Raw genomic sequence first — 22,036 nt, forward strand, 5'->3', positions numbered from 1 at the left:
CCTGGTATGCGGGAGGGCGTGGGTTCGACCCCGACCCTGATGCCCGTGTATTTGAAGTTTGCATGTTCTATCTCCCCGCGGTGGCGTGGATTTTCCTCCGGTACCTCCGGTTTTTACCTCCACATCGAGAATCAACGTCACACGTTTAGAGTATTCGGCTGCTATAAATGTCCACGTGATAAGCCATTTCGTTGAGCTATCGTTTGTGGCCAGGTTGCTTCTGAAAAGCAGCTATATAGCTTAGTAGGCCTTACCTGGTAAAATAAAAATAGATGAGATAGGTTGTACTGGCACCTCTGTGGTGCAAGTCCGGCATGCTAACCTTTCCACCACTGCGGAAGCTCTCTTTGTTTCTCAGTTAGAAACGTCAAACCGTTACGTTTATTCTTCTAGATATTTAAATGCAAGAGGCAAACCGGTAACCGGATTTTTTTTATTTTATCATCACCCGGTTCTCGGTAATGCAAGAGTAACGATATTAACAAACTCTGAACTATGTGGGAAGTAATGCTGCCTGTAAGGTTTAAAACATCGCTCCAGCAATCCAAAAACTGGGACACGAATAGTAAAGTGCACAGTACCGTGAATGTCTATGCAAATAAAAAGACAATTAAACATTCTTCCATCAATAAAGTAAAATGCAAACACGGTGGGCGAAAATAATAATTTGTTGTAATTAGCAATTTTGGAAAATAGAGAAAGTGCTTGCCTTGAAGCCCGTTGCATGACTCAGTCGGGTAATGAACCATGACGTGAGTCTGACCCCCAGTAGTAGTAACATTTCACTGCGCTGATGAGTCAAATATGTACTGCAATGTTTCTTCATGAGGACACCACGTTAAACGCTGAAACGGATTGCAGGTGTAAAGTTTATTCACCGTGAACGTATTGTAAGTAGGAAAAAAGATGCGAAATATCATGGGGTTGGCCAAGCATCCCAATGTAGGATCACAGAGCTTGGGCAGTTGTTATCGTTTCCTTCCCACCTGTCTAGTTTCTTGTGCCTCAGAATAATAATTTTTTTCTCACGAACGGGGTAAACGAAAACGTATACGTTTTACGAACAAATTCTAGATTCTTTTATCTATTTCGTGTTCGTAAAGGTTATTGCAATCCTGCTTCGTATGATAGCGCTACCTGATGCTGCGACTGGGAACTGGTTAAAAAAAGACTCCGCTGTTCTTGTGATTGATGTGAATGGAAAGAAAGCATTTTCTGTATGGACGTTGTCATCTTTAGCCTTCAATGGGAAAGAAAAGCCAAATGTAGGCTAAAAATAACCTTTGCTTAAAATAAAAGTACACATTCATCTTCTCCTGATGTTAAAGTGCCAGGTAAATGTTATATGTATTCAAGAATGTTAGTTCTAAATTATTAGCCCACCATATTGAATTTCTTGCAGGATAATGGCAAAACATTATTCAACCTCTTAAGTGCATCTTTCATCTTCCAGTGCTATTCTCATTCAATTCAAGTTAACATATTCCGCGGTACCTAGCACAATTTACTCCAAGCCTCCGTACCTTTTTTTCCATAGGTACCCACGTGATGCAAGACATGATTTGTTTTTATCGTCAGTCTTCACTTTGCCTCGGAGGGGGGGGGGGTACAAAGTTCCTGTGAATCTTTTTGAACCCTTTATAAAATGTTGAATTCTGGGTGCAAAGATGTTGTTACGTTTAACAGTGCTAATTTCTATTAGGTTACAGAAGGGTATGTATTTCAAGCTTGTCATATTTATTATTAAAAATATATCATTTTGAAATAACGTAATTATCACCGTCGACCATGATCAATCTGCTGCTGGATGAAGGGCTTCCCAAGCCGTCTCTCATCATTTTGCGATGCAGCGACCCATCTCGTTCCCGCACTGGCCCTGGTCGTCGCTCCATCTTCCTGCCGGACGTCCTCTCTCTCCGCTTTGTTTTCCCTCCTTTCGCTGCCCACTCCATTGTCGTTAGTCCCGAATGATATATTTATTTATTTGTTTGTTTTTTAGGAAAGGTGAAGGCATAATAGTAACGTTTCCCGTAATGTTGTCGGGTTGTACCGTGCCTCGTTGGCTGTGACGTTCACTCGACGTGTCGCTCCCACGTGCTGGGAGCTCCCTAAAGGAGCTTCCAGCATGCCGAACAACGTGGAATACAGCCCGGAAGCACGCTGGAGATTGGAGACTTAAAGCTTTCGTGAAAAAAATAAAAAAATTACGACGTTTTGATGGCAACAGAAGCTTCAGAAGCTAACTCCCTCTTCCTGATGACAAATGCTTGTGTAGCGATCGAAACGTCGTAGTTTTTTGTTGTTATTTTTTTATTTTCTTTGAACCTATCTACGTGACTTTACCGAAAGACCCAAATAACATGAAAAGTATTCTTTTTGAGACGGACACACCTTTTTACCACCGTGTTACTACTGGCTTCATGCTCAACAACAACAAGCATATTGCTGAATAAATACAATAAATTCCGAACATAATTTGTTCTTTTTATATATAAGTATTAATATCATTATTTATTTTAAGCAATTTCTGAACATTATCGTTTAGTTTTATGCTTTTCTGAAATCGAGCGTGTAAACTTAACAAAAACGCATTTAGCTTGCGTTAAATCAATACATGTTGCAACACACTGTATATTGTGTTATTTTATAAATGGTTATGGTTTTGTACGTGTGCGTCATTGCATTGCAATGCTCTTTTTTTTATCTCCGCTGTTGGAATAAAGTGCAGAACTTTTTTTCCCTTGTATTGAACGTTACAACAATTGAATGGGCCAGGTACCATAACAGTGTGATTCGCTTGGAGATAGCGCTGATTAGGTGAAGGGCAGCCAACAGATAGAACACATTTTGTACAACAAAACACGATTTAGGATTGCATGACATGAATTTGCCACGGTGCAGTGAGATGCCCTGGCTCTATTATCAGAACGTCAGCGCGGTGCGGCTTCTTGCTTTAGCCCAGAATGGCACATTGTGTAAGAATATACAGCACTGCGTTTCATTACTCAGCCATTCACTTGCAACTCACAGTTTATTATCGGATTCGTGACTATTGTTATAAGGCCTTGGCTGTGAGAAATCACAGTTGAGTCTCGGTCTTCTTACCAAATCTCCACCGGCCCGTCCCATACTCCCCACTGGCCTTTGAACGGGCAACGCATTGTTTCAAATTCAATGTTCTTTTGTCATCTCATTTTTCTCCCCCCCCCAACCCCCCACCCCCCACACAGCAAATCCTATGTCCAGTTGAGATCGGCCCATTATGGTTTAAAATAATGACGGCGCACGTCTTAAATTCACAACGAGACGGAATATAACATATTGCACGTCCTGGTTGTTTAAGGCGACCGTTGCGCGTGTTTTTGTCTACAAGAAAATTAAAGTGTATTTTTACGATGGTTGTTTCAGTCCATCTGTCTACCTATTTGTGTCTGTTTCTTTATTGGCCCGTATATACGTGTTGTTTTATATTCATGTGCCATAGTTTGACCCATTGAGCCCCCAGCATGCCAGCAAAAATCCAATTTTAAGTCTGGCTGCATGTTTGCTCCTGTTTGTACGCGTGTAATCTCTTGAACTGTTTGACCAATCCCATCAAATTTTTGAGGATTTTTCAAACTACATTTAATGATTTTTGTTGTTTAGGTTCAAGTGGCAAAGGTTACAGGTCAAGGTCACAATGCTTTCATGAAATCTTGCAAGATTCTAGTTGGGGGTGAGAGGGGTTGGGGGAGGTGGTGGAATGGGGTGAAGTGGTGGGTGAGGTGGGGGAGGGGTGAGGGGGTGGATGGGAGGAGGTGGTGAGTGAGGGGGGAGGTGGTGAGTGAGGGGGGGAGGTGGTGGGTGAGGGGGGGAGGAGGTGGAGGGTGAGAGGAGGTGGTGGGTGAGGGGGAGGAGGTGGTGGGTGAGGGGGGGGAGGTGGTGAGGGGGGGGAGGTGGTGAGGGGGGGAGGTGGTGAGGGGGGAGGTGTGGGTGAGGGGGGGGAGGAGGTGGTGGGTGAGGGGGGGAGGTGGTGAGGGGGGAGGTGATGGGTGAGGGGGGGGGGAGGAGGTGGTGGGTGAGGGGGGGGTGAGGGGGGGGGAGGAGGTGGTGGGTGAGGGGGGGGAGGAGGTGGTGGGTGAGTGAGGGGAGGAGGTGGTGGGTGAGTGAGGGGAGGAGGTGGTGGGTGAGGGGGGGGGAGGTGGTGGGTGAGGGGGGGGAGGAGGTGGTGTGTGAGTGAGGGGAGGAGGTGGTGGGTGAGGGGGGGAGGAGGTGGTGGGTGAGGGGGGGAGGAGGTGGTGAGTGAGGGGGGGAGGTGGTGGGTGAGGGGGGGGAGGAGGTGGTGGGTGAGGGGGGGTGAGCGAGGGGGGGGGAGGTGGTGAGTGAGGGGGGAGGTGGTGGGCGAGGGGGGAGGTGGTGGGCGAGGGGGGGGGAGGAGGTGGTGAGTGAGGAGGGGGAGCTGCACACTTGTGCTATGCTACTTAATTAAAATGAGACATTGCAAATTGTTTTTGTTCTTACAATGGGTGGAGGTGATAGATAAGTAAACAAAACATATGAAGAATAATTGAAATGTTAAATTAAAAATACATAATTGAAATGTTAAATAAAAACAGATCAAAGGGTGTGCACGTGCTGCACAAGGCTTGTTAACCTGCTAAAGTATTACAGCATATGATCCTCATGGTGACAGATACATTCGACGTTGCTTTGAAAACCGTGCAATGAAAGATACCAGGTGCGAGTTTTTATATCCATAATGCTCGTGTGGAATGTGTACACATTGTACACATTCCACACATACCACGTGTGTGGACGTGGTTGTTTAATGGAATGATCATATGCTAAACGGACACAAATTGTCCATTTAAACAGGACAAACAGGTTTGTCCGCATTGTGGTGCAATTCTGTGAATATTTCGGAAAAAAATTATCCCGCTCTTCGATCTATAACTCTCCATTTATGTTATGCCTGTAATATTATTAAGCATCCAAATTGCAGTGCATTGAGGTACGTCAATTCAATCAATGGTGTATGTCATTGTAAATAGAATTTGTTCTGAAGTGATCCAGCCTTCATGCGATCAGTGTATGCACTGGGACCTTACTTAGCATTGCTCCACGTGAGGCACCGTGTCTAGACATGGGGTTTTTTTGTTCTTTTGCAATCTCACATTTACAAATGATAACGCCTAAATAATGGTTGGGTGAGGACTTTGAAAATCGTGGCAGTTTAGGTAATCAGACGGAACGCAATCATATTCAAAACAAAGGCAAAATCGTGCTTATGTCACTGAAGTCGGAGAATGGACGTCAAATACGGAGTAAATATCTGGCCACGGAGGCCAGATGTGAGAGTGTGCCCATACGTTGCTTCACTGCAAATAACCAAATGCAGCGTGTTCATCATAGTTACTGGATGCGTACGTGGTGCCACAGGGAATACATTGTGGGGGCTAGGACGGTGAGGGAGCTAGCGAGGGAGTCTCGCATCCACATGAAACACGTGCGTGACGAGACGACGGAATGAGAGGCATGGATGCAGAGAGGCAGGCAGAAAGAGGCCAACAAAGAGACGCAGATAGAGGAAATATACGGACTGACAGCAAGAGCCAAGGATCGAGACAAAGACGAAGACCCCCCCGTGTAGCCTTAATAGAATGTTGGGGAAAGTGCTGCTAGCGAGTAGCACCTATGAAGGCCGGCACGGCACACGAGTGGGTGGGTGGCCAGCACCACGCCCGGCCAACTTTGTCTCCCCAGTGGCAATGTTTTAACACACTGCACAAGGTACTTATTTGAGGCTGAGTGGACCTAGGGGAGGCCCAGGAGCGGTTCAGGTAATTCAGAAGGACAGAGATAATGTTGAGGACTGTGATGCACATGCGTAAAGACATCAATGCAGTGACGAATACAAATAAATGCATCCAAGATTGCAGTCGCCTTTACGCAGATAGGTTAACTTGATCGTACCAAATTTGAAGTTCATGCATGCCACGCTAATGTCATGAAATGAATTAGAAAAAATATGCCATTGTTTTTTTTCCAGCAATACCGTACTTGTCTGGCACTGTACAACTTGCTGTGGTGATTGGCTTAAAGCAAGCAAGGGATGCATTAAAATCTGAAATGTGGTTCCTTTAATTTTGCAATTTGTATCCAGGATACAAATTGCAACGGGGCTGTATTTTGCACATGCACACAACAACAACTACAAGCGCACATTGCACAAAGCATGGGACTTGTGTTGTTGTTATTCATGTGAGCCCCTGCTAGATGCTGGAAAAAATATATACACTCCGAAGTGTCGCATCTTCGTGCGTCGACAAACACGCACCATTCCCCGTGCAGTTACTGATGGTAAAGCAAACACTACTTAAAACGCGAAGGGCACATTTTATGAAAATCAAACAGCAGCACTCGCACGCACGCATTAGGGAGATATTGCCATTAGCGCTCATTGTCCTCCCTCCACCTTTGTCATCCGTGTAAAACTATCATCGACCGCGGAAACGCGGACCGCACAGAGAGACGTGCAACCCCGTCTTTACGGCTCCAACACCACGCCTCTCTCGCCGTGGGCAACATAAATGGGAGCCCCTCGGTGCACGATGTCGCATAAAGCAGCGGTGATATGGCAATGGCCTCCTTCGTCCTGGGACGGATTGTGTGCCGATCCCATTCTTTGGCAATCCTTTAGGGATAACTTGGGGAGTATCGTGTTTCGGTGGAATCGCTCCGCGTGAAACGCAGCTGTTTGCGGACGTGGCTTGCGCGAGACCTCGCCGCTGGTGAAGCACATTTGGCTTCCCCGTCCCGTGACTCTTTTATAGTGCGTTCTCAAGCACTCTCCGTATTGCCGAAACAGACGCGTAGCAACGTGACAAAGACGGCGAATTCATCGCATTAATGGACGTCACGGTGGAGAGGCGCACCACCGTTCGTCTCGCGGTTGATTCACGACAACGACAGCGTGGACCACACAGCTTGCACGACAAATTGTAGGAAAGGAGGAGGAGGGGGGGTTAAAAAAAGTCTTGAAATATTTAACATTGTGTAATTCATAGGATGCACGGAAAAATACTTTGTGGGATGCTAAATGATGTTGGTGGGATATAAATGGCTGTGAAAATGATTCAGGCTGACTAGGCAGAGATTTAATGCGTGCTGTTGGTTGAAATAAGACTTTGTTTAAATGTCACCAGCGCTGTTTTATTGGCGCAGCAGATGTTCCATTATTGTAAGTCGGGTTTTATGGTGACTCATTCAGAACAAGCTGAAATATTGACTTCATTACAATGGATGCATAAAATGGGTGGCGCACATGGCCGTGTTTGTTCAGCGTGAGCACAACCTTGCGGGGAGGTGATGGCATAAAGGGCAAGCATAAATAGGAACTCCAAAACACGGCCAGGGGCAGCCCCTGGCTCTCTGTGCTGGGGCGGAAACAACAGTAAAGGACAAATAGAAAAAAAAACACACGGCAAAGTTTGGACGGAACGCAGCACACACACAACACGCTCGCAGGGTATTAGCTATCATCGTTGTTGTTGTTGACAAGAACATTCTGGACAAAAAAAGGTGTCATGCACTCTGAGATGCAACTTTGAGGAATGTATGAAAGCTCTTAGCTTGCATGCACATCTGGCTGTCGACTGATGAGGCTGGTTGTAATTACCGGCCAAACGTCCTACTCGAATTGTAAATGTTGTGGGTTCACTTTCCAACACACTGGTGCGCTGAGCTTGTAACGAATTGGCACGATTCTGTTTACGTGACAAACTTTACTATTTGACTGTGTCGGGTGGTGGTGGGTTTAACGACACATTTATATTTACGCGATCTAACATAAAAAAAACTCTTATGGAAGCTCTAAGCAGTTTGGGTTTAGTAAAATAGTTTAAATGCCATATGTTTACTTTGTGGTGTAGAATGCCTCTTTTATGGAAGATTTGAGGATCGAGCGTAGTTTTTTTGTAACAGCAAGCACAGCACTGATGGTTGCTTGCAGTTGTGGATCTCCTGAGCAAAGACTTAGTTGATATACATTGTAACAGAGTTGCCTGTTGTAGATAGACTGGAACTAACATATTCTGAAGAGAATAGTCATGTACTTTTTCTGAATTGTAAAATAACAGTGCACATTAGTATATGAATACATTTTGATCCATCAGATCAATCTTTAAATTACTTTAACATACGTGAGTTTTTATGCGTAGGGATTGCGTGAAGGAGATGCATTATCTGCTTATTTACTTTTCAATTAAATTATCTACAACGATGGTTATGGTTAATTTTGTTTTCGTTATTATACCTTTGTTAAACACCAGAAGAGAAGTGAGTGAACAGAAATGTTTTAACACGTATTTAAAAAGGATATCCGGTAAAAGACAGTACACTGTGCCACTGAATACCATCAATGCAGTAATAATATGACAATCCATAATACGAATGTGATTAATAAAATAAAGAAGAAAGTGATTAGACTCTAAATAACATAAGATCAACATGGAAATTATTAAACATCTGATGGTATCGATTAGTAATAAAGTGACTTTTATGAATTATTTATATGAAATTGGTACTGCTTTCACCAGATACCATAACATCTACATGGTTTTCAGATAAAAATTTTACATTGGAATGGACGGAGATAAATAATATATACATATGCGATCCTGTCTCACAATTTTCAGAAATAATGTATCTTGTCAATTAACAGAGTTTCCAAAGCATTTTCCCGAACATTTAGAATTTACTGAGTATCGTTGCCAGAGACCGATCAGCTTCTGGAAGCAGTCCTGGAAGTCTTTAGCTGCAGCTGGAAAGTCTTTCAGTTGCCTTGGCAGATTTCCTTTAATTTCTTTTGTGTCTTCAAAACAAGTTACTCTCAAAGAGGGGTTGCTTTCACACGTTGCATGGCCGGTGTGGCGCTGTTGTTAGCAATACATTATTGAGATTCAGAGGGGCCAACTTCCCAAAGCCAACTGAAAATGTGATATCGCTTCATCACTCTCCATGAAATATGAAATGGTGCCAAAACTCATACCCACAGGGCCTTATTTGTGTGACCACATAACTGCATGCACACAATATCTGAGGTACACTTGGTGTATATTATCCCTCATTGTGGTCGTAGCAGTACAGTAGAAGCATTCAATATCACTCATTAGGCTTTACTTAATTCCTGGCACTCGCTCAGTGTATGCTGATAAGTACATGTTTCATGCCTGTATGTGTATTGGTATATTTTTTTGTAATAAGTTCAGTCAAAAATGTTGTACATGGTACAACTACACTGAGCCTGCATAAAGCAGGTGCCACAATTCTAATGCAATAGTAATTACAAATATTTTATGGCGCGCACATATTGCACTAATGATATGCATTTTATCCAAACGAGGACTCATTAGAAGGGGAGTCAAGACGATTAAGTTATTCGCTGTAACATTAAGAGCTTTTCCAAAGGTTCTATGGGTTTAAAAAAAAGTGTAAACATAAATAGATACAATATTAATGATCTCAGATTTGCTGGCAGCAAAGTAATTATAACAACCAGTGTAAATTAGCGACAGTAAATTATATGCTGTAAGAATTTAGTGTAGTTGGAACCCATAAATATGAACAAAGCGATATCCACGGATGACAGAGTTCGCTGAACAATTGAGGATACCTTTCAGAGGGACGCAACTGGAATACGCAGCAGAATGTGGATAACCTAAAGTCAGTTATAGAGAACAGACTAGGATCAAAATGGTTCAACAAAGAGGCATAGGGCAGCAGCAGCAGGTGAAAGCGCAAATGATAAGCAACATACCAACTGAGCTTAATAATAAAACATACTAATTGCATTGTTTAATAATAAAAGGAAACACCAAAAGTGGCTTTATGTGCAGTAAATCCTGCACAAATATCAAATTGGCGTTAACACGATCATCTATCTCCATGCTTATACAGTGTACAGTTTATCATTTGGTTTGCTTACAGGTACTAATGCAGTGACATGAGTTTAAATGGGCCTCTTCTAAAATGTTTTTCAAGTCTAATTTGTGCCGTACATTTTCCTTTGTATATTGTTTTACGCAAATGGATACACTTGAGTTGTAAGACGATACCCAACTATGAATCCTAAACGATTCGTGTACACATGTTGACATCCTCCCATCTTCAATTGTCAAGGTGACCGCCGATTGTAATTCTCGTCACGTGATTTGCGGTCCCCCTTACATTTTAATTAGGGCAGCAAATGCGGCATTTATTTGAGGACAAACTCATGAAGTGTGATCGGTGTAACAAAAAAATTCAGACGTTGTACGTGCAATAATATTGGACCATACAAGGTGCTGCGATGGAATAATTTATTTTGCTAAAGTATACGCTAAACTCTCCTTGGCGTCTCTCTGGCCATTGCCCACAACGTCAACTATTATACACTTAGTTTGTAAACGAATGTGTTGAGTTTTTAGTTTTGTTATTTGTACTAGTGCCATACCTGTTAACCCCTTATCAGTGCCCTACCTTATTACAGACCAATTCACACCCCGTGCCCTTGTAAATCTCAACGTTCAACCTACAAAGTCCCATCACAAGGGAGAAACACAAACTAATAGACAAAAAATGTTTGTGCCCGTATTGAAACAGCTGTACGCCGCATGGACCTGAAAACTCAATCTTCCTGTACAAGAATCCCGGCTAAACCCTGTGGGTTGACCGGTATGCAGTGCACACACTGCCACTGCAGCGACATCACCCAGTGTATTACATTATTTGTTTTACGCTAAATTCTACGCGTAACTGAAACACAACACGCCGAGAACATTTTACGTTCCATCAGATCTAGAAGTGTCTCCAGTTAATAACACCCGTGGAGCGGCTAAGGGAAATGCTACATTCAAATTTTTGAAAGCGTCACAAAGGTATAAATCCAGGCCACAGAACGAGCAACTCGCCTTGTACAAATGCCACTTGCTGTACATGTTAAAATAAAAAAAGTCGTGGGTGTAACACTCAAAAGCAAGCACGCGTTATTTTCATCCGATAAATTAACACATTTAATATTCTAGACATTCAGTATTGTAGACACAGTCGCTTACTGTCGTGCTCCGGTTACTGAACTGTAGCTTTTGCTAAGTGATTTGTCATTAAAATCAATTGCCATATGCATCACGTGCATCGTTTACGTAAATAATATACCATTAATATACCCTGTGTATAATGCACTGCAGAAGTGGAGTACATTACACATAATGTATTAAGTATTCAATAAAGCCAACCGTATGCATTGAGAAACTCTGTCGCATATCAATTACATATTACACGTCATTATAATGCATGTACGCTACAGTATTGTAATGCCGAGTAGCTAATTTTTAAGAATTCCGCATACGCAAAACATTAACATTCCCAATTCACACCATGCAGACGTTGCTATTGCATCGGTGATCACACGAGGTTATTATTTATGCATGTGGGTGTAATACGGGCTGTGTAAACGTGGCAATAATGTCGCGTTTTTTTGTGAAGAAGTGTAAAGTGTACACCGCAAGATGATGATGGGAGAGAGAGGGGGGGGAGGGGGGCTTGCTGAATCAACGATAGATTGACGAGCAATGCTAGGAGGTGGTGGTGGATTGAGGGAGGCAGGTAGCAACAGCAGGCGCAGCTTTGGCAGATGGAAGCGGGTGAGTAGATCGGTCCCGTGCATCGATAGCCAACGAGCAGCACTGGGGCCACCCACCGTTTGCAATGAGCAAAATGGCCCAGGCTTGTCTCCGATCCATTGTCCCGGGCCCATGACTAATGGCCTCGGCAGGAAACCATCTGCCTTAGTAGCGAACAATCCCTACATTATTACCCCCCCCCCTCCACCTTCCTATTTGTTGAAGCCTGGGAAAGCAAAAGTGACAATTCTACCCAAATAAAGCCTGTAATTATCTTGCTGTTTGGAAAGGAAATAAATCAACACGTGGTGAATTCGACAATCATTAGTAAGTAAATCGGCACAATAACGATTTTTTTTAAATAGGTAGCTAAATAGGCAGCTAAATAAGAACAACATTTTACTCTTGACTTGGGAAAATTGTGAAAGCATCTGTTTAAATAAGATTGATTAGCACAGGGAGTTTTTGTTTGCAGTATGAAACATAATTATTTATTTATCCTTGGCCATTTTTTATATCAATTATCCGGTTAGGGCTTCTAATAAGCTTTCGTGCACACAGGGTGGTCAAAAGAGTTTTTTTTCTTTTATATAATGAGACACCAATCATGTAATGCATAAATCCCTGCATTGATGTTATGGTTTAAGACCACCAACAGAGATTAGTTGTTCCGAGTATTCAATTGGACTATGAAAAAAATGATTGATATGAGTGACTATGAAAAGTTTACATACCTTAATAAGTTCAAGACTGTTTCTATTATTAATATAACATTCCCATACACCTTTTAAACTCCTGTATTTCCCTGTGAGTGTACGGACACAGTATACGTGTTGTGTATACCTGCTTTAGTCTGGGCGCGTGGCGGTGGTTGAGTACAAACAGAAACAGCTCATGAACAGACATTTGTGATTTAAAATTCAGCATTGGGATAAACTCAGCAGCGGTTAGTGACATTAGCACAACTGCAGGGAGTCAACGGTTACAATTTAGTTAGAAATGTGCGAGAAACCCACAGATAAGCAGGAAGGCAGCCAGAACTGGAGCCAACAATTGCCCAGGCTCTGTGGCACTATCTTGGGATGTTTGTCCAGCCCCATCAGTACAGTCTTTAGACACGTGGGAGGAATCCGGAGCACTCGGAGAAAACACACTCACGCAATATGGAGGCAACACTCAATCCCTGTACGAATGGAAACATACGGAGATTAAATCGCTCTCTGTCCTGCCATCTCCTGGCGAGCCAGAGTACGGTGACGTTGACGCTCTTGGGAAGGGGGTTTCATGGCATTTGAGCGATCCACCAAACCCTTGTCCTCCACAGTGCTGGATGACCGGTAAGCATAGCCACCCCCACCACCTTGCAGTCCGTACGCTGAAAGTGGTCATTCTATGGGGAGGCTTGTCCCAGCGATCACAATGTTGAATTCACACGACTTGTCTAGGACCACGAGAAGGGATGGATTTTTTTTCCAACGGTCTTATGTAGCATGGGAACACGTATTCAATACTAATAAATACTTTTAGATTTGAAGCTTTCGTGACTGCAAGCATTCATACTCTTTGTTTTTTTCGGTAAAATCACGTAGGTAAAATAAAATAAATGAAAACAACTAAATTAAATCACGACGTTTCAGAGGCAACACAAGCTTCCGTCTTCAGGTGGAACAGTCACAGCAAAATAGCTGTATCACGTGATACAGCTATAACTTGATACAGCTATCACGTGATACAGCTATTTTGCTGTGACTGTTCCACCTGAAGACGGATGCTTGTGTTGCCTCCGAAACGTCGTGATTTAATTTAGTTGTTTTTATTCATTTTATTTTACCTACGTGACTTTACCGAAAAAAAAATACATCAGTATTTTAAATACTGCACGGCTTTTCACGAAGACATTTGTGCAAAATACAAAAAGCAACCACAGTTACTTTGTTGTGTCATAAGATTCCACAAAAAATATTGAAGTAATATCTCTGAACGGTGCTTTTTATTGCTTTAAGTAAACATTCAGTGGAATAAACACAAAATGAAACATAATTCGTGCACGTTGTGAAAAAAAAGTGTTTGTAGTTTTGAAGGAGGTGATGTTAAGATATGAGGGACATTACAAAGTTCTCAGGAAAAAAAAAAGTTGCAGTAAAATATAAATTAAAATAAACCAAAGCCGTTAGAATTAATCTATTATTTTCTCTTCTGCATTATCCCATGTTTCATTCCTGTTGGCCATGCTTACATAAAAAAAACGTAGCTGTCAGTTTGTAAACGGGCTCATGCAGCTTGAGTAAAAAATTATCTAAAAGATAGGAAAACTATTTACATACTGTATACCCCTGTGAACTTTGTAACTGCCAGTGCCAACTTTCTGTATTCACAGTCGAGAACGGTGGACTCCCAAATATGTGAAGCAAAAACTGAAGTTAAGCTTGCCGTATTAAATTTATATTTCATATTAGGATGGCAGATAGTGAAAATTAACTTACACTATTGTATATGAACACTCTTGTAGCCAAGGCAGTATTGAGTTGCAAGGTTTGTTGAAAAATGCTTTGCACACTTCCAAAAATGTGTGTGCATTATGACAAATAATTTTGCCGTAATTAAATAAAATCCTGGCACTGAAAGCTCGAAATGTACCCAACAGCACATACTGTCACAGTGCTTTAGATCCAAATGTGTCAAGAGAGATTTTCTTACGTTGTCTTTTTTTTCGTACCAGTTATACAGTATATATGTTTTCTTCGACTGACAAAGCAGCTTTTAGTTCTTGATCATTGTGGGAGCCGGCATCAGAGGAGATACACACACTATGAGAGATCATTTACAATGAGCAGCTGGCACATGTTACCACAGTTGCAGCCTTAATCTTTCCAGACTGAGCATGTGCTGTGATGTTGCAGAGATTGCATTAGGCTTCTAAACTTTTTGATGGCAGAATGGTCTTAGAACTTGGAGAAAAATGGTCAACAAATGGTCAGCAGATGTATCGTACGTTATGGTTCCTTTGCTTTTCAGCATACTGTAGCTGAAAAAAAAAGTATACTTAAGCCTCGGCAAGTGCCCTCCTAAAATGTTTAGCGTGGGCCCTGCCATCATAAAAATAAAGAAGTCATAAATAGCAGTGTGCAGTGTACTGGCAGTGAGAAAATGGACAAGTGCCTGCCTGTGGTTATCACTCTCCATGTCTCCTTGTGTCTTGCCTCATCTCCTTTTGCATCTGAGTCTGTCTCCGTGGATCTCGCTGTCTTTGCATTGCTCCGTCTGTATCTCAGTCTCTCGCCATGGCTATTTGTTACCCTTCACATCTCATTATTGATGTGTATCTCGCTCCCTGCGGCTACGGTTGTCTTTCTCCATGTCCCTGCTCTGTCTCTTGCTCTCTGTCTCTGTTTTTTTGTTCCTTGTCTACGTCTCATTGTCCCCCTGTATTTGGGTCACTCTCCACCTGTCTCCATGTCCATCTCTTTGTCCGCATTAAATTCTCTTTGCGTTTCTCTCCACGTGTCTCTGTTTCGTGTTCTTGTCTCACTGTTTCTCTGCCTTGCGATTGTATGTGTCTCTCTCTCTCTGTCTCCCATCTGTGAAGAAACTCAGCAGAGGCAAGCCAGATGGTGCTTAAATACATCGGTGGGACACAGAAGCTTATGGAGATTGGGGGAGACAGGGTGAGGGAAGGAGATAGTGATGTACGTATGTACGTTGGACTTCTTTTGCACCGTACGTAGCCAACCGAGCTAATCGGATGTGCGGCAGTCCACCTGACGCGGCCACTGAAATGCACACGAATGAGAAGATGGTAAATGTTGTGGCTTGGCTCTCCAACACACCGGTGTGCTGTACTAGTGACGAATTGGCCACGTTCTGTTTACGTGACAACCCTTACTAGTTGGCTGTGTCAGGTGGTGGTGGGTTTTAACGACACATTTATATATTTACACGATCCAACACCCACCCCCCCAGGTCTCATGCGCACATCATTCGGGGGTTCACAAAGCAGCCGGGGAAAGCCTGGCGCTGGTGTCGGCAGTGCCCCGGGGGCGTCACGTGACGAGCACACCCAGCTGTGCGCACGCACCTGAAGGGCTCTTTTGAACCACACATGCAGTTAGGTAATTATATTGCCCCATACGAACAGGAAACTCAAATCTATGGGATAGCCTCGAGGCGGCAAGATAATCTAGAGCTCGCTGCAGAGAGCACTATTAGTCAGAAATGGAATTCGCAAGGACTCGAACGTGTAGTGTGTTCGATTCAGCCTTGCAGTAAGCACCGGTAAGCGCTATAAAGCATTTGTAAACATGGAAATAGTAACTTGGGTTGCGATATTTTAGGTACAAAAAAATCGGGACATATGTCAATATTTCACTGTAGCAGAAGGGTGAACTCGATGTAAATTCATTGTCTTGAGCGATGCGTTATTGTTGTTACAAAATTCACAAAACACTGGGACTTTAATGTATTTTAATGTCCGAGGAAGTCTAATTGCTACCTCAAACAGGAAGATCTTGGGGAAATCAGGGCGTGAATGAATGAACTGACGACGGACAGTGTGAAATACCGTATTTGGTCCTCAATCACGTTTTAAGATTGGTTGTTGTCAATGAGTGTGACTGCAAGTTGTGAAGAGCTGTATTTTTTTTTCTGACTGTGCAGACTGCCGAAGGGATACAAAGCTTTCTGATCTAAGTAGATTGGAAACGACGAGAAGAATGCCGTCACCGATGTTGTAGTTTACGAATGTGGCATGAGGCAGCAACACGCCAACACAAATCTTCGTGCCGTGAGGTATGCCGGCGATACAAATTGTGAGTCACGTTGTTTTTTGGAAGACGTATGTTCTTTAATAATGAGTGTGTATGCAATAATATTTATCTTGCGACGGTCTGTGTATAGTAATGCTTTCAAAAAAATTGCGTTTCTTGTAATAAGCCTGCAAAAGTGTAGCGTAACAGTCATACTTTTAATGTAATTTCAAATATTTCTCCATGAGTCATGAAACACGTGGTAAACGATATACATGGTACCTTAAGTTAAGAGTTTGCTCACAGATAACTCTGGACGAATTCGTTTTCCAAGCAAGTCTGACAGCACAATGTTAGCGTTCAAGGGGTTAAGAATAAATCATCAGTCGTGCAAACACGAATGTGCATACTATTGTGTATAATAAGTACATTTCACTTGAGAGATTTCATTTCAGATATTGTGTATTAGATTAGGCATGTGTGTTCTGTTTGAATATACAGTGAACTAATTGAGTTTCCCCCTTTTGCCTCCAAGCAGCCGCTTACTCTCTGCTGCCAGTAATTGTGGCACAGCACTGCAACTCAGCAGTGGATTTATTTATCCTGAAGGGCTTGGCCATTATGAAGCTTGTTTTACTGTGGCGTGCAGGAAATGAAGGAAATATGGCCCAGAAGGTCATAAAGTACTAAAAGATCATTGCAGTAAATTACATTTTAAGGAGCATCTTGTCGGGGGCTCCCCCCCCCTCCACACACACTCTCTCTCTACCTGAAATAATCCATGATAGATTTTTTTTGGGTGGTAATGGTCGCGAAAGCGCGCGTGTTAAACTACCTGAAAGAAGCCACACACGACCAACAGGCGTCGGATTATTTTACGGAGGAAATATCGCCTTGCGCGTGCGCCGGTCCCCTACTTTGAGACAAAAGAGTGTACGAGGGGGCTTGATTGTGCGCAGTAAATTGTACAGAAAGTGGGACGCAGCAGCTGGCGGTCCTAGCAAAGTACTCTCTGGTGTACTTTAGACACCGTAGGCAGACCCTGCAAGCAAGGCGCAGCACCGCCGACTAATTGAATCCTCGCACATTCAGTGTACGGCACAAAAGCAAGTAATTCTTTTAAAAGAGCTCAATCGCATAGCGCTGCAGCGATGCCGCTAATGTCTCACTTCGCGCTCGGAAATAATTAGTATTGGGTGTACAAATGATTCCTGAGCAACTATTGTCACCCATCGTGGTACATTTTAAGGAATATTCATTTTTAGTAAGCAACAAAGCATTATTGTCATTGCACGGCAGGAAGGTTATGCTAGAAAACGAGTGTTTTTTGGCATTGGTATAGCCCTGTGAAACATCTCCTCACTTATTCTATTTGTCACTCCCGAGTAGAACTGTATTGCCGTGTAATAGGCACCAACCGGCTATTTGGTCTGTAACCGTGTGAGAGATAGAAACGAATCAAAACGGTACGAGCGTGTTATTTAAAAGTGAGGATCGCTTTGGTTTCTGTAACCAGCGCCTTCTGCCAAATATTAGGCATTTGCATGGCAGGGCCTACTACGTATCGATGTCATCATGCACGTTATTGTACCACGTGGTTTAGATAGAGATGTGGTTCCGGAGGTGGTGGTGGGGGGGGGTTGTTGCTTCACGAGGTCAGAGGCTAAAACCTGGAGGGCAGCAGGCGGCCAGTGGTCATGTTAAAAAATGTCTTCCACTACATAATTTATCGTGGCTTGGTGCTTTCACTGATTTGACATTTGACTTATTGGCATCATCCTATATAGATTGGCACGGTTGGCTACATACAGTGTGTAAGAAGTTCAACATACATTTTGTTGCATTATTTAGTCCAACCAGACCCAGGTTGTTGCCCACAATTTGTAGTCTGCAACTTTTAATTCAAACATTGTCCTGTATCAGTGCTCATCGGGAATTCACGTGACACGTTGCACGTGACATTTCGTTCGACCTAAACGATGGCCGCCCTCTTTCATCTGCAGGAAGGAAGGTCGCAAGTCGGCAAGTCGGGATGGAGCAACACGCAACGCAAATGCGCTGGTAAATCTTGTGCCGCTTTCTCACATCGTTAATAAATGTTATTGCCACGATCATCGGCTCCATTAAGGCCTCCTGGTCACCGGGGAGAAACACTGCATTTCAATTAACTTCAACAATTCGTTCTTGTTTAAGAATTCTCATTGGTTTGTATAATTACATACAATTAACTGTATGTGTGTATATAATTTTTTTATATATATAGAGAGCGAAATCTTCAAAAGATTTTTCCCATCTTGCCTCTGGGCTTGATTTGTTTTATCTTTTGTTCAAAGCTGATCTTGGAGAACTCCCCTTTTAAGCATCACTCTGATGTGAATGACAGCGGGGAATCACTCAGCCCGAGTTAATCCTTTATACACTAAGTGGCAGCTACTGATCATGTCTGTAGCATAGCTCATCATACGACGAATGTTCCTGCCATTTGAGACGATGAGGTCAACAATCGTAGGCATATTAAGAGCATTGAAAGCCTTACAATTATCACTGTTTGCAGTACTATTAGTGTGCAGTGGCTGTCGAATGATTTCTGAAACCCACGCAGTAGTAACTTCCGCACAATCCACGCGCTCGGCAAGCATTTGGATGCATGCCGTGTTCAGCTGTGCAGCAGCTAATGGGGATGAAAATAGTTACGGCTCGAAGGGCATGAAAACTCCTTATATATTGTTCTGAAATGTGCTTCATGATTCACCGAAATATTGTGCTTCATACTGCTTAAGCTCAGAGTTATTACTTACTGACGTTAATGTGTCTAGGGTGGGGAATGTGAGGCGCGCTGATGTTTTGTTATGGCTTTAAACATGCACGCATATTCCTTTGTTTGGCTTCTGGCAGCAAGTAAGGCCGCAGCAGATCAATGATTGTCTAATTCTGACACATAAGACAATTACAGCTGTAGGTAAGCTGTTGAAAACGTGTTAGCATATGCTGAAAACAAATTGGGTATGCTGTTTACACATTACTATCGTCAGCAAATGAGAATATCACTTTTCAAAAGTACCTGCCGATTTTGTCACTGTTTACACTTTTGGTCCTTCAGGAAGTTGTAAATAAAAAAAATTCAGGACTGCTCTAATACACTATTTAAGAGAAATAGTAATTATATAACATAGAAATATGAGTCAATATTTAAAGAAGACGAACAGTGAGGGAAAAAAGTATTTGATCCCCTGCTGATTTTGTACGTTTGCCCACTGACAAAGAAATGATCAGTCTATAATTTTAATGGTAGGTTTATTTGAACAGTGAGAGACAGAATAACAACAAAAAAATCCAGAAAAACGCATGTCAAAAATGTTATAAATTGATTTGCATTTTAATGAGGGAAATAAGTATTTGACCCCTCTGCAAAACATGACTTAGTACTTGGTGGCAAAACCCTTGTTGGCAATCACAGGGGTCAGACGTTTCTTGTAGTTTGGCCACCAGGTTTGCACACATCTCAGGAGGGATTTTGTCCCACTCCTCTTTGCAGATCTTCTCCAAGTCATTAAGGTTTCGAGGCTGACGTTTGGCAACTCGAACCTTCAGCTCCCTCCACAGATTTTCTATGGGATTAAGGTCTGGAGACTGGCTAGGCCACTCTAGGACCTTAATGTGCTTCTTCTTGAGCCACTCCTTTGTTGCCTTGGCCGTGTGTTTTGGGTCATTGTCATGCTGGAACACCCATCCACGACCCATTTTCAATGCCCTGGCTGAGGGAAGGAGGTTCTCACCCAATAGTTGACGGTACATGGCCCCATCGTCCCTTTGATGTGGTGAAGTTGTCCTGTCCCCTTAGCAGAAAAACACCCCCAAAGCATGTTTCCACCTCCATGTTTGACGGTGGGGATGGTGTTCTTGGGGTCATAGGCAGCATTCCTCCTCCTCCAAACACGGCGAGTTGAGTTGATGCCAAAGCGCTCCATTTTGGTCTCATCTGACCACAACACTTTCACCCAGTTGTCCTCTGAATCATTCAGATGTTCATTGGCAAACTTCAGACGGGCATGTATATGTTCTTTCTTGAGCAGGGGGACCTTCCGGGCGCTGCAGGATTTCAGTCCTTCACGGCGTAGTGTGTTACCAATTGTTTTGTTGATGACTATGGTCCCAGCTGTCTTGAGATCATTGACAAGATCCTCCCGTGTAGTTCTGGGCTGATTCCTCACCGTTCTCATGATCATTGCAACTCCACGAGGTGAGATCTTGCATGTAGCCCCAGGCCGAGGGAGATTGACAGTTCTTTTGTGTTTCTTCCATTTGCGAATAATCGCACCAACTGTTGTCACCTTCTCACCAAGCTGCTTGGCAATGGTCCTGTAGCCCATTAAAGCCTTGTGTAGTTTAACACGTAGGCTTTCGCGACCAATATTATTCATAATAAAGGTTTTGGGTTAGATCTCGTTATTTATAAATGTGTCGTAACCCTCCACCACCCGACACGGCCAATCAGCAAAAAAAGTGTCACGTTGACAAAAGACAATTATATTCTTAGTTTTTTCGGTAAAGGTCACGTTGAAGAGAAACAACAACGTGACTTTACCGAAAAAACTAAGAATATGAATTACTGCAGTCACGAAAGCTTTAAATCAAAAAAAGACAATTAGTTCACTACTTTAGCCCACCGGTGTGTTGAAGAGTGAATCCACAATATTTACAGTTTGAATACGACGTTTCGCTGGTAATTACATCCAGCATCATCGGGCAATTCGCCAGAATGGTAAAGCCCTCACTTGCTCTCGGTCTTAAATAGAGCAGCAGGGTGACGTCATCATTTCACTAATTTCAGGTGCAGTGATTTGAGGCGGAGGGGGGGGTATTGTAATTATATAATCGATTGGTAATCAGTCAATGGTTATGATTAGTAATGAGTTGTAGATTAGTAATTAGTTGTAATGTCTGTTATTGTGATTATATTTTACATTAGTAATCCGTTAATTAATGTGTTTCCCCTATAAGGAATTGTAATATGTATTATTTAATAATACACTTCCAAGCCGCACTAAGCCTGTAGCTATCAGAACGATTAAAGTTATTTCTGTTTCTCTCAATTTCAATGCATTCTCTAATTAGTCTTTGCCAGTAATAATTAGTTTTACACAACACTGCAACGTTATCAAAATCAATTGAGTGTCCTTGTTGACAAGCATGTTCTGCCACTGCCGACAGTTGTGTTTGAGATAATTTAATATTTCTTTGGTGTTCTTTTAGGCTTATGCTGATTTCACGTCCCATCTGTCCAATATAGCATCTGCCACATAAACAATTAATCCGATATACATCTTCTGTTGATAATTTAGGTAATTCGTCTTTAGTGCAAGATACTGGTTTTTGAATTTTGTGTGCTGTACCAAATTTTACTGTATTGTTTTGCTTTTGCAAAACACGGGCTAATGTGTCAGTTACTCCTGAGATATATGGAATTTAAATTGTTTTAAGAATCTGATCGCTTTCAGCAGTGTTGCTTTGCGATCGTGATTTGGCATTCAGTGCTCTGTTATTTTGAGTATTATTGTAGCCATTCTGTCGTAATGCTTCTTTAACATGTTTCTTTTCTCTCTCACTAGACTTTCACCATCTGACACTGTTTTTGCCCAATGTATGAGCGTCTTG

The 22,036-nt window shown here is 42.6% G+C and overlaps 1 long non-coding RNA gene across 5 annotated transcripts in view; it reads left to right on the top strand.

Annotated features, from left to right (window-relative positions):
* The window catches only part of LOC116940475 (uncharacterized), a 136,637-nt gene that overhangs the window by 82,539 nt on the left and 32,062 nt on the right, over positions 1 to 22,036 (top strand). For 2 of the 5 annotated variants that reach the window (XR_012941343.1, XR_012941342.1), the window contains exons 2-3: positions 16,293 to 16,444; positions 18,385 to 18,442. This is a non-coding gene — a long non-coding RNA (uncharacterized LOC116940475). The other 3 variants (XR_012941345.1, XR_012941344.1, XR_012941346.1) reach the window with 2 other exon arrangements.

This window comes from Petromyzon marinus, chromosome 9, assembly GCF_048934315.1.
Source record: "Petromyzon marinus isolate PM22_M1 ecotype Great Lakes invasive population chromosome 9, UKy_Petmar_22M1.pri1.0, whole genome shotgun sequence".
NCBI classification, from domain to species: domain Eukaryota; kingdom Metazoa; phylum Chordata; class Hyperoartia; order Petromyzontiformes; family Petromyzontidae; genus Petromyzon; species Petromyzon marinus.